This window comes from Lissotriton vulgaris, chromosome 6, assembly GCF_964263255.1.
Source record: "Lissotriton vulgaris chromosome 6, aLisVul1.2, whole genome shotgun sequence".
In the NCBI taxonomy this organism is placed as follows: Eukaryota; Metazoa; Chordata; class Amphibia; order Caudata; family Salamandridae; genus Lissotriton; species Lissotriton vulgaris.
Window position 1 is genome coordinate 387,932,220 of NC_141694.1, and position 14,078 is coordinate 387,946,297.

General features: G+C 41.7%; 1 protein-coding gene across 2 annotated transcripts in view; it reads left to right on the plus strand.

Annotated features, from left to right (window-relative positions):
- Nucleotides 1-382: 382 nt before the first annotated feature.
- Nucleotides 383-14,078, plus strand: part of CLN8 (CLN8 transmembrane ER and ERGIC protein) — a 154,387-nt gene continuing 140,691 nt past the window's right edge. Inside the window, exon 1 of one of the 2 annotated variants that reach the window (XM_086926409.1) lies at nt 383-510. The gene's annotated coding sequence lies outside the window, so the exon portion shown is untranslated. Of the gene's footprint in view, nt 511-541; nt 676-14,078 lie in introns of those variants that run through there. The other variant, XM_086926410.1, reaches the window with a different exon arrangement.

The following is a 14,078-nucleotide window of genomic DNA, read 5'->3' on the forward strand; positions in this document are numbered from 1 at the left end:
TCTTAAATAGTTCCATTTCCTCAAGTATAGAGAATCAGTTTAAAGCAAGAGTCTGGCGCACACTAAACGCAGCTTGGTTGGCTCTGCGTGCTGCTGATCTGGTTATTTCTATGGAGGCTTGTTAAGAAACTCTCTCGTCAACACCTGCAAGAGACAGGCTGTCATCGTCCGGACAGTGAATACAAATCATCTAAGAAGGAGACCTAGCATACCCCCTCTCACTCAAAGCAAAGCAGCTCCCGCCGACAGTACAAGGACGGGTTTAACAACGGAACATGCACTTTCCATAGCCAAACAGTACTAGGGCGCGCTAGGATTGGCTGGGTGCCCCCAATGCTCCAATCCTAGGTCATTTTACACATTAGCAGTACCGCCCACTGCCAGACGACTCCCAGGATATGCTCAGCCGTTGTATTGGTTACTATACATTCTGGAAGTACAGCCACATGACACCCATCAATAGATCGGCATCCTGCGACGGTCATGAGGCTGAATTCACGAATGGACTTTGTAAGTAGTGGGGAGATTGTCACCTTATTTCAGTACTGCTGTTACTTAGTCATGTTGTACTAGATGCATTGACTGAAAGGAAGCTGCACGGCTTCTCTGTTAACTAGTGCTAGAGGCGGTTTTGGAACTTTATTGCAGGCATTCGTTCGTGAATTTGAAGAGCTGGTAGAGTATTTTAATATATTTTAAAATATGTTTCTGAACTGAAAGGCAGAAAGGTCAAGATAAGGAGGCAACACTGTTTCTTATCCTGTTGGGACTGGGAGATGCCGCCGAACAGATTAACCATTAAAAGAAGAGCAATGTATTGTATTTGTATAGTGCTTAGGAAGTGTTGAAGCATTTTGTTGCATTCTATGTTCTGTCGCTTTAATTACTTTTGCTCATGCTCATGCCATTTGGCGTGCGCTCTGGTATTTTTTATGATTAATTCTATGTTCCACCTAGAACATTTGTGAAGAGTTCCAGTCAGACTACAGTTGCGCCTGTGGTCTGCATCTGGATAGATGTACTGCCGTTCCGTCCTTTAATAAATCACCTTAAAAAGTATTTTGTCTGGAGATTATAATACATTTCTCAGCGAGGAGCGTGCTATCCGGAACCCAAAAAGGATTAGTGGTGGATTAGAATAGTGAAAGTTGGGTTAATTTGAGTGGTGGACTGGTGAGTCTGTTAGCTGGATTGAAAAGGATAATGGTAGGGGGGGGGGAGGGGGGGGGGGGGTGATACAAGAGGGAAGAGCCTAGTAGTAACATTTGTTTTGGGATGAGTCAAAGGAGGGATAGGTGAGGGAAGAATTTAGGAAGGTTGTTTGGGAGATCATAGTATCAAAATGAGGTTTTGGGGTGATCCAGGGAGGGATAGAGGATGGAAGAGTGTAGAAAGGGTTATTTTAGAGATTCTAGGCGTAGAATGAGGTTTGGGACAGATTAGAGGTAGAGGATATATTGGGAGAGGTATAGGGTGAAGTGCAGGGTAGTGTATTGGAGAGATTCTGTTTTTTTTTAATAGTAGGAGTATAGTATTACATATATAGATACATAAGTATAAATTATACATGCTTATATCAAGAAATACACATATCTAGATACATACGTATGATCAAATTAAATGTTTATATACACTGGGATATACTGTACGTTTGTGTTTAAGTATGGAGGTTATGTAGGAAAGAGCCAGCTCTTGAGTAGTCTTATCTGTGGAGCTTATGTTTGGGGTAATCAATTCCATAGTTTGGCTGCCTGAACAGAGAAAGATATGCCAATAGTGTTTTTATTTTCTTGTATGGTGGGCTTTTGAGGTGAGGTGCCAATCTTGAACGAAGGCTCTTTTGTTGAATGTATTTGCTTATTTTATTCCTGATGAAAAGCGGTCCTGTTCCATATATTGCTTTGTGTGTGATTAAAAAGCAGCTTGAACGTAGATCTTCAGGCAACCTGTAACCAATATAGGGCCCTCAAGTCCGGGGAGATGTGGGCTTGTGGCTTTACAGGCAGGAGTAGTCTGGCAGGAGAGTTCTGCTTCCGTTGTAGTCTTTTCATAGTTGATAAAGATGATCCGTGGTAGAGGCCATTGGCGTAATCAAGCTTAGACAGTACAAGAGAGATAGAGGCTTGGACCTTGTGTGGAAATCCCAGTTGGAGGACGATGTGTCGCAGAGTTTTCATAGTAATTAAAATTGATCTTGCTAATTTGTCAATTTAGGCATTCATTGATAACTTGGAGTCCATAGTAATTCCAATGTTTCTTACTTCCTTAGATAGTTTAAGAGGTGGTCCCAGATTGTCAGGCCAGGCGCAGAGTGGGTAATAATTTCCAATCCCCACGTGAGTATGTCAGATTGGGAAGCATTCAATTTGAGGTGGTTAATGGCATTTACTGATAAATGCCTTTGAGGCAACTGAATATTTTGGAGCTTCCAATGTCTTTGGGGCATTCCAGTTTAAGGAGCATTTGTGTGTCATCTGCATTGTTATAGCATGTGATATAAAATTCATTGATCATTGCCGGTAAGGACTTCATGTAGATGTTGAAAAGCATAGGTGAGATGATAGACCCGTCAGGGACCCTTGCTTTTCTATAGTATAGTTTGTATGAAAAAGGGGGAGTATGGATGACATTTGTTCTGTTTTGAAGGTAGGATGTGATCCATTCAAGGGTAGTCCCTTCTATGCTTGCTTCATAGAGTGTTTGGAATAGAGTGTCATGGTCAACTGTGTCCAAGGCAGCTGAGAGGTCCAAGAGGAGTGGTGCAGCAACCCTATTGCAGTCTACCTTGTTTTTAAGGTAATCCCAGATGACAATGATGACAATGAGGGCAGATTCTATGCCTCTTCCTGGACAGGGTCCTATTTGGAAGTCTGAAACTATGGAGTTACCTTCAATGAATTGTTCCATCTAGGCGAATGCTGCTCCATCAGGTTGCCCAGGAAAGGTCCATTTGTAATCGATCTGTGGTTGCTGGGGTCAACCGGGTCAGGTTAGCTTTCTTTAAAAATGGGCATATGTATGCCTTTTTTTGGTCTTCTAGAAAGATTCCCGTAGTTAATGAATTATTGATGACTCTTCTTACTGGTGTGGCAGCAGAGGTAGTTAGAAGAATGTTTTTTAAATGTTAATGGTGGGAAAGGATCAGAAGGGCTGCTAGCCAGCCTGCTTGCTTTGACAAGATCAATAAATTCACTTTGAGATATTTGTTTGAAGGAATGGAGAGGGTGGGTAAGCCTACTCTTTTTGAAATGGGTTGGTGCTGGTGGTTTTCCTTTGTTTTAAATAGGAGTCCAACGTATCTGCTTTGGTTGTGTAATAATTTGTCTGTTTGTCCATGAATATTTGAGTAATGGACTGAGTTCTTTCTACGCATTTAGGTTTATGAAATTCTGTGAGAATTTAGTCAAATTCTTTATTTGCTCATTTAGAATAATGTCTGAATAGTACTCTTTTTTTTTTTTAGCTTTTCTGATTAATTACTTGTATAATCTGTTACATTTCTGTAGGTAAAGTTTGTCTTGATTGTTCTTTGTTTTGAGCCAGATGCATTAATTTGCTTTTTATGTCTTTTAGTTCTGTATTTCTCCAAGGTGCCTGTTATCTTTTGTCCTGTTTTGTTGTTCTGAGTGTTATTAGGATATCAAAAGCTTTGTGTAGCTACTCGGATAGTTTTTTAATGCAATGTATTTTGTCTAGTTCTGTGTTGAATGTTTGTTGTGTTTCCTAAGTTTTCAATATTGAGCCTGTTCCACTGTCGATAGGTGGATGCATGTAAGGTGGTTTTAGATGTTACTTTGTGGTGTTTCATGTTAGAAAGATAGCAAATGGTGGTCTGACCATGTGACTTGAGTAATCTTTTGAAAAGTAACTACTTCTGGATTTGCAAAAATGACCTGTAGGATGTGTCCAGCAATGTGTGTGGGTTTGTGGACGATCTGATGTAGGTTCAGTGTGTCAAGGCCTGTGATGATGGTTTTTGGATGGGGCATATTGGGTTTGTCAAACCAAACATTGAGGTCACCTAGAATGCATAAGTTGGAGTGTAGTTTTATCAGATTTGAAACTGCATCTAGAAATGTGTCTGGGAATGTTGCACTGCTAGGTAGAGGTCTGTAAAGGAGAAGAAAGTTACAGGAGGAAGATGGTGTAGGGTTGTATCTGGTGAAGAGGGCATCACAATCTGGAATCCAAACGTTGTCAGCTTTAATGAGATGTATTGTTTGCTTGAATAAAACAACTAGTCCACCTCCTCTTTTGCCTATACGATTTTGAGTGATAGTTTGATAGCCTGGAGGAACGGCTTCATGCAGCACTGGAGCCGTGTCATCTCCCAGCTTAGATTTAGTAATGAAGAGTAACTCAGGTATTGTGTCCGTGATTAGGTTGGAGATTTGATGCTTGTTTTTAGAGAATGATCCATTATTTATTATTTGGCCATTTAGAGATTGTTTTTGGTGATGGTGTTACTTTGTTTTGTAGAAGAGTGAGCAGTATTTTTTGAACTTGTAGCAGGTGTGTCATTAGTGCTGGTATTAGCCGTGTGAGGATAGCAATCGTGTTGTTTTCTATATTATATTCCTCCTTCAGCAGGCTTAGAAGGTATTTTTATGGGTCTGAATGTATAGCTGGTGGAGATGAGGTTTGAGGGTACGTCCTTTACCCATCTGCCTAGTTTGAAGAGGCCGGTGATGCTGTGCACACTGAGAATCAGGCAGTTCCGTTCATACGCCAAGCGCACAGGTTACCAAGACAAATGACCAGTACCAGTGCTTTAAATGGAAATATAGTAGTGCAGGTATTCACTATTTACAGTGCATGTTTTTGCAAAAGAAATGCTGGTACCTTACGTTTAAAATGTATGTCAACAGTGCTGAGAAGTGCAGGTATCCTCCCTTTCAAATTAAAGAAGTGCAGGTACGCAGTACTAGATTACTTGCCCATTTAAGCACTGTGCATAACCTAACCTTTATTATAGACACATCTTTCTGTGATTCCTCATTTAAACAGAGTTGCTTCTGCCCATATTTGGCTGCTGAAAACACAGAATAAGATCACCCCTCTAACTTCCTTTTTCCATCGAAAGAGGTAGTTCAGGCATGCATAGCTTTGTACTTGGGCTGTGAATGTGCCTTATTTTGTCAAGCCTAACGCATCCAAGCCGCAGAAAACTCAGCTATCATGTCCCAGGATACACATACTTGCAGAGTCTGCCTCTTCTTACTTTAGAAAGTTTCACTGACTCCCAGTTTACAAGTGAATCATGTTTAATCTCTTTTTACCAGCTTAAAATCCAATTTTTCTGGGGTTTGTCTTTCTTGACTTTTCGCATGTCCCTCCAATTCAAGGAAGCTTTTACGATCTGCCTCCCAGGTGTTACTGTCTAACTCCAATCATTTACTTTTGCTCAGATTAATGGCAAATCTTTTTCTTATTTTACTCCAAAAATCCGAATAATCTCACCATTTTCCTCGATTTAAAAAATGGCATTTCTCACTGAATATGTTTGTAATCTGCTCTGTTTCGGAATTTATTTGCCAGCACGAAGACACTCATTACATTATTGCACTCTGCTTTTCACAATTCATCAAACTACTGCCAAGTGCATCCAACTGAACACCCTGCTTATCAAATCATAAACTAAGCCCAGCACAGTGCTAGGCAGACAATTGCACCTGATCCAGCGTTTCAGGAAACAAACACATCTAATCATCTGGACCCAAATTCAATCTCCTACAGTCCCTTTCATGCTTGGTGAGTTTAAACCAATTTACCAATTAGCTCATCACTGATTATACCTATCTTTGGCGATGAACTCTTTATAAGTTAATCAGGGTTTGGCAAAATAATATTAGAATCTCACAATAGAATAATCATTTCACGTAACTAATAAAGACAAACTTAATCGTGCAAATTAACGCTTTATCTTTATATTGTTATTGCTCATCAAGTACAAATACAGCTTGAATCTTAAGTCACTACACAACAGAACAAATCATTCAGTAAATATAATAGCGTTATACATCTCATATGTTAGCTCACTGAGTGAGTGGATAGGCGTGGAGACAAAAGGATAGAGTGTTAAGTCATTTGCAAATCAGATATCCAAATTTGGAATACCATACTAACCAAGGTTCAAGAAATCTGGAAAGCTACCCTCCAGCCATGAGAGTAAGCAAGACCCCTTAAGAAGAGTTAAGGAGCAAAGGTAAAGAGTCCGGATCAGCAGAACAGCAGCCAGCCCATAGATTTAGTAAAAAGCAACACAGCTCTCTCTACGCACAAAGTACGGAAAATGTGACAAACCTACTGCCTTTCTACAACTAATGATACTCTAAACTCACAAAAGTCCTACCCCTATTCTATCCACCCCACATAGAGAAAAACATTTTATTGGCTGTCTGAATCACACCACTGTTGTCATGACTTCAATTTCAACTTGTCTTTGTTATACCTAGACACGTCGTTCAGCCTTCAGTAGTAGAACTTCCATATCTATCTTTTGTGACTTGCACATAATCCTCATTCAGGTAAAAGTATTGAACTGCGGAAGAAAATGTTCTCATGCCCCCTCTTGGAGGAAGTTCTGCTTCTGTTGTATTCATTGTGTTTCTCCACACAACCTTGACCATCATCAGTGGCACGCGAGGAACAGCTTGCAGCATTCAATTTTCCCTTTCTACATTCTAAAACATCCCATGTTAACTCTAAAATGTCTCTCGAGCCTTCTCTGCAAAGCTGCAGACTAGGCTTCTAGGAAGACAAACACATGCATTAATCTTCACTTTATTAAATTCTATTATCAAGCGCCCTTTAAATGCTTTTCATTTGCTTTCCTTTTCTTTACGCACTGCACATTTATTCTATATTTATTAGTGAAACATAAACTCTCGACTTTGTTTTAGTTTCTACATTAGTCATGTGCATTTGCGGCCTACTCCATTTCTCCCAGCACACACTTGCGCAGTCTTCAATTTTCCACTTTTCCCCTTTTTAGTCCTATTTTATTAGTTTTTACACATTTCTCGGTTAGTGTTGGTCACACTGAAGGGTTCAATCTGAGCAGGTTTTTTTCGTGAAAACGCTGCTCCATCAATTCCTTATTTGATGGCGACTTAAGCCATCATAAAACACAACCCAAAAATCTGATTGTCATCATTTATACTACTTGGAAAGCAGTTGTGCTCTTTTGTTTAAGCATAACCCCATCTATATCTTTTACTATTTCATAGTAATTTCTTCTTCTGTCCTCCAATTCTATCTCTTCTCTTTTTCTCTTCCTTGCTTTCAGTTTAGTGTCCAGTGTTAGTAGCCCTGTAGCTACTGCAATTATAGGTGTTCGTATTTTCCCTAATAAGCTATTACCAAAGGTAGAAGACCAATCACCCACTTAGGAGAAACCCTTACCAAGTCTCTCCCAAGCACCATCAACCTTCAGTTCAGTTAAATCTTCTCACAAATGTGTAATATTCTCAATATATCCCTCCAGAATCTTGCTCTTGCCAGGGATATACGTACAACACTGTTGGATTTTCAACACACTACAGACTCCACCTTCTTTGGCCAATAATACATCATGGGCAAGTCTATTTTGTAAGACCTTAGACCGTATAGGAACCATTTCAATATCAATCGTCAAAAACTGACCAGCAGCATCTGTTGATAAACGATCAACCACTGTGGACAATTTTCTAATTTTATGCACATTTAGAATCACGCCAACTGAAGGAATCAATGCTTCAAATATATCACCAACAATTTCTGCAGCACTAATTCCCGTTTTATTTCGCATTATTCAATTCTTTATTTAATTGATTCCATGATTTGTATCCAAATAATAAACTTTAGGGAAAACTATTCCCATATAACAACACCTATATAATGTGCAGGCAACCTATAATCGCCATTTGTACCACACACATAATATATTCAAGGGAAAACAGGATTTGTACCACCTCACTAGAACCATTGAAATAATTATTAAAATCTGTTTTTAATCTTAGTAATCAAAGCTTTCCTCTAGGATGCCAATACAGAGTCATTACAGCGTATGTCACACCCTTTTTGTGATAACCTTCTCTAAAAACCCATGGAGGTACATGGGACTTTTGCTCAGCAGTCTTTTCTTAAAAACTCTTTCTCCTATCTTCTACTAAATGTATAAACTCAGTCGCTTCTTGACGTAAAATAAATGTTTAATTATTATGATGTTCATATACAGTATCTATTGTTTTAGTCATGTGAAAAAACTCACCCATATACTCTGCATTTTTCGCACTGTTTAACCTGTTCATATTCTTTCTAATTGACAGTTCAGAGAATACTAAGTCATAGTTCCAATAATAATACTGTAGATTACCCTTCTCATAAAATAAACTAATTAATACGCTACATGAAACACCATATGTTAAAGGTAAGTAATGATACGTCACTCCCTCAGACACAGACAATGGTAATTGCATGCACACATAACATTCTCTCGCATCCATAGTATCTACGTATTTGTAAGAGAGTTTAGTAAAAACATTTAACGAAAAATCATTATTGGAGTTATCCTGATGATATATATTATCTCCTAATATTTTTTCAATATTAGTTTGTGGTTCTTCTTTAAGATTTCCCACATCTACTTTTTCACTGAACACACTATTAGTAATAATATTCTAAGTAGGGTACATACAATAAGGCACAACAACAATTAATGTTAACCAGACAAACATTAGTAGCAAAAATACTTATAAAACAAGCATTAATACATCTACGTTTAAAACTTCGGTTTTGATATCCAGTCTCCAGTAAATCTGCTTTTGCCATTTTTTATTGTAAAAATTAAAACATTTTGAAATCTAAAATTAAACTATAACTAAAACAAAAAAACTAATGTTTTGTGTATGCAAGTACTCAAAAAACAACAAAAAACTAATGTTTTGTTTATCCATGTACTTCTTTAAGCCTTCTTGCTTCACACCTTCTTTTTTTTTTTTTTTTAACACCTTCACAACCTTTGACTCAATTCCAGCTGCAACTTTCCACACTCTTCAGAGTGATTTTCAATTTTCTGTACCCCAATTTTTGCACAGTTCATTTAGGGTGGCTCATAATTGTTTTTGTGACCCGATTCTGCAACAGTCTCTTTCCTACACTGATATATTTGTTCAGCTGCTTCAGTCACCACATATGTCCACTCAGGTGCTGTATACTTCTTGTTCCGAACTCTTGATCTTCTTGTTCTCCGAACGGTATCTTCTTCAGAATCACTTTGTTCAGTTTGGCTTGATACTTCTAGTATTGTATTTGGAACTTTTTCTTTTAGAGTGTATTTCAGTCTTTTCTTTCCCTTAGACCATATATCTTCTTTGCTTCCTTTTTTCACTTGCACAGTTTCACCAGGTTCAAGACTAGGTTCACAGCTTCTTTTGTTTGCCTCTTTTCTCGTCTGTACTTGTTCTTGAATCAAATTCTCTCCATCATTAACCTCAACAACAATTTCTTGAGACTGAGTAGCTGGTGCCCACTTTATTCGACTTTGCTCAGGCTCAGACTCATGCCCTTTTGGACTCTCGACCTGTTCTTGTTCTTCCTCTTCTTGTCTTTCAAGTGAACTTGGGACTCTTTTTGTGTGACTTGCGTGAATCCAATTTGGTAAGCCACCACACTACACTGCTGTCGTTGTCACCAGTATCACTTGGTATGGCCTATGCCAACGTGGTTCCAAACATGACTTTCTCATATGTTTCTTCACCAGAATCCACTCTCCTGGACTTAGGTCATGTGCTTGTTTCCTACTGTGTTGTGGTTGTAACTTCTCCAACCTGATGATCCACAGATCGCACCACATCAGCCAACCCTTTGCAATAATCGAGCACTAGCTCATCAGTTATATTCATCAGTTGATTTGCTGGAACTAATGGCTGTCTCATTTCTCTCCCCATAATCACTTCATGAGGAGACCATTCCGTTTTTTAAAAATCAGGAATACTTCTCAGACTCATCAAAACCAAATATAAAGTATCAGGCCATTTCAGTGCTCTGGATGCACATACTTTTGACAATCTTGACTTAATAGTGCCATTTATTTGCTCGACCACACCTAAAGCTTCTAGTCAATGCTGCACAAATCATCCGAATAATTTTATTATTAAAATGTGTTCCTCTATCTGTTTCTAAAGAGACTGTAAATCCAAACCTAGGTATAATTTCTCTTAGTAGCAATTTAGCAACTGTTAGACTATCGTTTCGTCTTGTTGGATATACTGCTACCCAACGAGAAAACAAACAAATCACGACCAACACATATTTCGGACCATTACATGGGGGTAATTCGATATCTGCCTGCAGTCTGGGAGAGGGTTCTGCTGATTTTCCAATTTTTCCCCAACTGACAACTGTAATTTTCTTCCTGCATTTTGCTGCTGGCAAATTATGCACCTCTGGCAAAAAAACTCTGCAATCACTCTGAATTTTGAATTGAACCAGGACTGCTTAAAAGCCTGATCATGGGGACTTGGCTTACGAACATGGCCGAGTAGACGCTTTTCTTCTGAGCTCCGCATTATTTCAACATCCTGAATAATCCTGATCTCAACAATCAGCAGACCGGTGACATGAAGTGGTGTAGATCCGTGATCGTGGTGTGTGGGACACGAGACGAGCGGGGGGTGCAGTTAAGTGACGTAGCAAGGTGGCCGAGGCCTCGGGAGACGCAAGGCACTATCTTGAGGCGGCGGCGGCTGGACTGGACCACCGGAGAGACCCGTTGATCAACTGGGAGGCCCGGGTTCATCGTAATCATAGCTGGCCATCTGGGGACTGAAGTCTGCGATCCTGACATCTCTGGGGAAGCTGGAGCAACGGCGGCATATGACAGAAGCTGCGGCAGTCCCCGGGACGTAGTAGAGGGAGACAGAGGTACACTGCTTCTGCCTATCGGTGAAGGAGGGCAGTGAGGAAGAGTGCCGACGGTAGGACATTGCTAGAGCCGTGTTTCCCGCTCCCCACACACAAGCTCACAAATGCGGTGCTTTCCCCCGGGCTGCCGGTGAGGATACTAGGCGATGGCAAGCTGCAACAGTGAGGCAGAATCTGTTGGTGCTGGGTCAAGATAACTTGGAGGGACTGCTTGGGGGTGGCAGGGGCAACGGCAGGGCCACGAACTGCCAGCCCAGATATTGAAACTGGGGGGCATTCAACGGACCTGCTACTGTACTGACAGGGTTGCAGTGCTGGTTGTCTTTTTCCTGCATCGAGGAGAGAGCCACTGGTCTGGAGGTGCCCCTTAGATTGCAAGGAGCACAAGGAGGCTTGGGATAATTTATGGGGGATACCGCTATGCATCCGGGTTCCTGAAGGCAATAGCACGGGTGGATGGAGAAGGCATGATCATTCCCATGGAGGGCACCGAGACGAGGAGAGTGAGTGTGGTCCCTCGAGCAATTGGTTGGGAGGCCTGCGTGCATCAGGTTCCTGATAGCCAGAGTAGCACAGACCATACCCCCGGAGGGACGTGCGACCTAGCCGACAAACCTGGGGAAGGACAGAATCTCCAAGCCACAATCGAATAAAATCTCCAACTACGCACAGCCACTGGTGCTGGGACCGGAGCAACGTGAAGACAACAATTGTGCTGACTTGGTACCTCCAGGTGGACGGGATGACGGTCTCTCCACGTTGGTGGAAGTGATCCAAGCCATTCAGTCGACCAGGAACGACATGGTCAATAGAATTGACTCTGTGGCTATAGATGTCAACTTGCTACAGGAAGATCTGCGGAAAGTGTCGGACAGAGTGGCCACCAACGAGAAGGGTGTTAGTACACTACAATCCGAGGTCAAGTCCCTCAGTGCTATGGTGATTGACTTAAAGAGGCAGGTGATACACCTGGTCGTGAGGGCGGAGGACTCAGGGGACGTCGGGTAGGAATAATTTATGTTTTGTGTGGTTCCCCGAAAAAGCAGAAGGCACCGCCATAGAGTTATTCCTGGAAGAATGGCTCACTAAGGCGATCGCTCCTAAGACCCTCTCCAAATTTTTAAACATCGAGCGCGCACAGAGGGCTTGTTCTGCCCCGCAGGGCCGGGAGCCCCGCCGAGGGCTATTATTGCCAAACTGTTTAATTACAGATATAGAGACTACCTGCTGCAGTTGTCACAATACCGACACCAGTTTCTTTTCGAGGGTCATTCCATCTCCATATATCTGGACTATACGCAGAGAGTACAAGACCAAAGGAAAACGTACGTAGCGGTCCAGCGCAGGTTGCATGAGTTGGACCTGAAATACAGCCGCACGTTTCCTGCGAAACGGCAGGTTGAAAACAAAGGACGCCCCCTTTTCTTCTAAAGTGAAATATTTAACATTGTGATCAAAAACCTGACTTCACCATTTCGAAAATACACTTATGAAATGTAATAAGGCAACTTCAATGCTATCCAGTGGTCAAGATAGGCTTTGCAGTAGTGAAAAACGAATTTAAGAGTTTTGCACTTCCTGGACACGTAAATCTTGAAAGTTCATATCTAACTATTTAAACACATTGCACCCTGCCTCCTGGGATTTCCAGGACCTACCTTAGGGGGTGACTTATATGTATTAAAGTGTAAGGGTTGGTCCTGGCAAAGGTTTATTTTGACAGGTCAAAATGGCAGTTTAAAACTGCATGCACAGGCTGTGCAATAGCAATCCTGTGACATTTTGAGGGGATATTTAAGTGCGTGGCACAATAAGTGGCTCAGACCCACTAGTAGCATTTAATTTACTGGCCCTGGGCATATGTAGTGCTACTTTACTTACAAGTAGATTAAATATCGCAATTGGGTATGAGCCAATGTGACTATGTTTTGAGCAGGGAGCACAAGCACTTTAGCAGCGGTAAAGAGTACCAAGGCCAGCAAAAATGAATTTGGCAAACAGTGGAGGGCAAAGGCAAAATGTTTGAGTAAGACCCTGCGGAAAGGTCCAAGTCCAACAGCATTTGTTTGTCATTTTTAAGCAAGGGTTGAAACATCACATTAACCTTGTGATAAAAGACTTACAGGTGAGTCCAATGGGGCTCCTTTGAAAGAGGCGGTCGCAAGAACTTTGGGCCCACACAAGCACAGTTGGTTGGTCGGTGCCGGTCCGTGTGCAGAGCAAATATTTCAGCCTGGCATTGTTAATCTTGAGGTCTTCGCAGTCAGGAGCATGCAACTTTGAGATACGCTCTCGGGACAGCAAGAAGATGTCCCTAATCACGTGCTTGCTTCTGATGTTTTTGGGAGTCCGGTGTGGACTCTTCTGCTCAGTGTTTACTGTTGGTGTCTGGTACCCCAGGTTTTGGTTCACCATGGCACATGTAGGTCCTTGTTTCTCCAAACTTGGTGTGAAGACAGATCTGACCCTCCTGAGCTGATGTATCTTATCTTGCTTCAATGCTGAGTCAAGGAGCAGCAAGTCGACAAACTGGACTTCATGGTATCGGAGCCTGCGTGTGCAGAGGAGTTATATATTCGCTCCAAGGGAGCTTCTTAGTGATTTCTTGAAGGCTGGAGTTGCTCCAGGGTTCTTGGATTCCTTTCAGGTTCAGGATGACACAGCAGACAATGATTGTCGAGTCTTTGAGCAGCAGGCAGGGTTTGGCTGCTTTTTCTTCTGCAGCAGGGCTTTAGTTCGTGTTCAGCGGGTCTTCTTTGTCCTGATCTTCTCTTGTCCGTCGAATCTGATGTTCAGGTCTCAGGGTGCCACCTAAATACTGAATTTAGTGGCATTACAAGGGAAGACAGATAGTAGCAATGGGCTGCCTACATTTAGGGTGTCTACACACTCTTTTGACTACTTCCTGTGGGACGGGGCACTAAGCTAGCCCGGATAGGTTGTTTCTCCACCATCCCAAGATGGTTCAATTTCAGGGGAGGGGTGCACATCCCCTGCCCCTCCCAAAGGGTGGTGTAGGCTAAGTGGGCACCCTCCTCCTAACCTTTATAATTTCCTGCCTTTTCTCCTGCCAAAAGTGGAGCAAGAAAGGGGGCTTGGCTTCCACCACTATCTGGAGGTTCTTGGGTTGGATTTCAAAGGCGGCATCCCCTTCGAAGCGTCCCGCCCAAGAA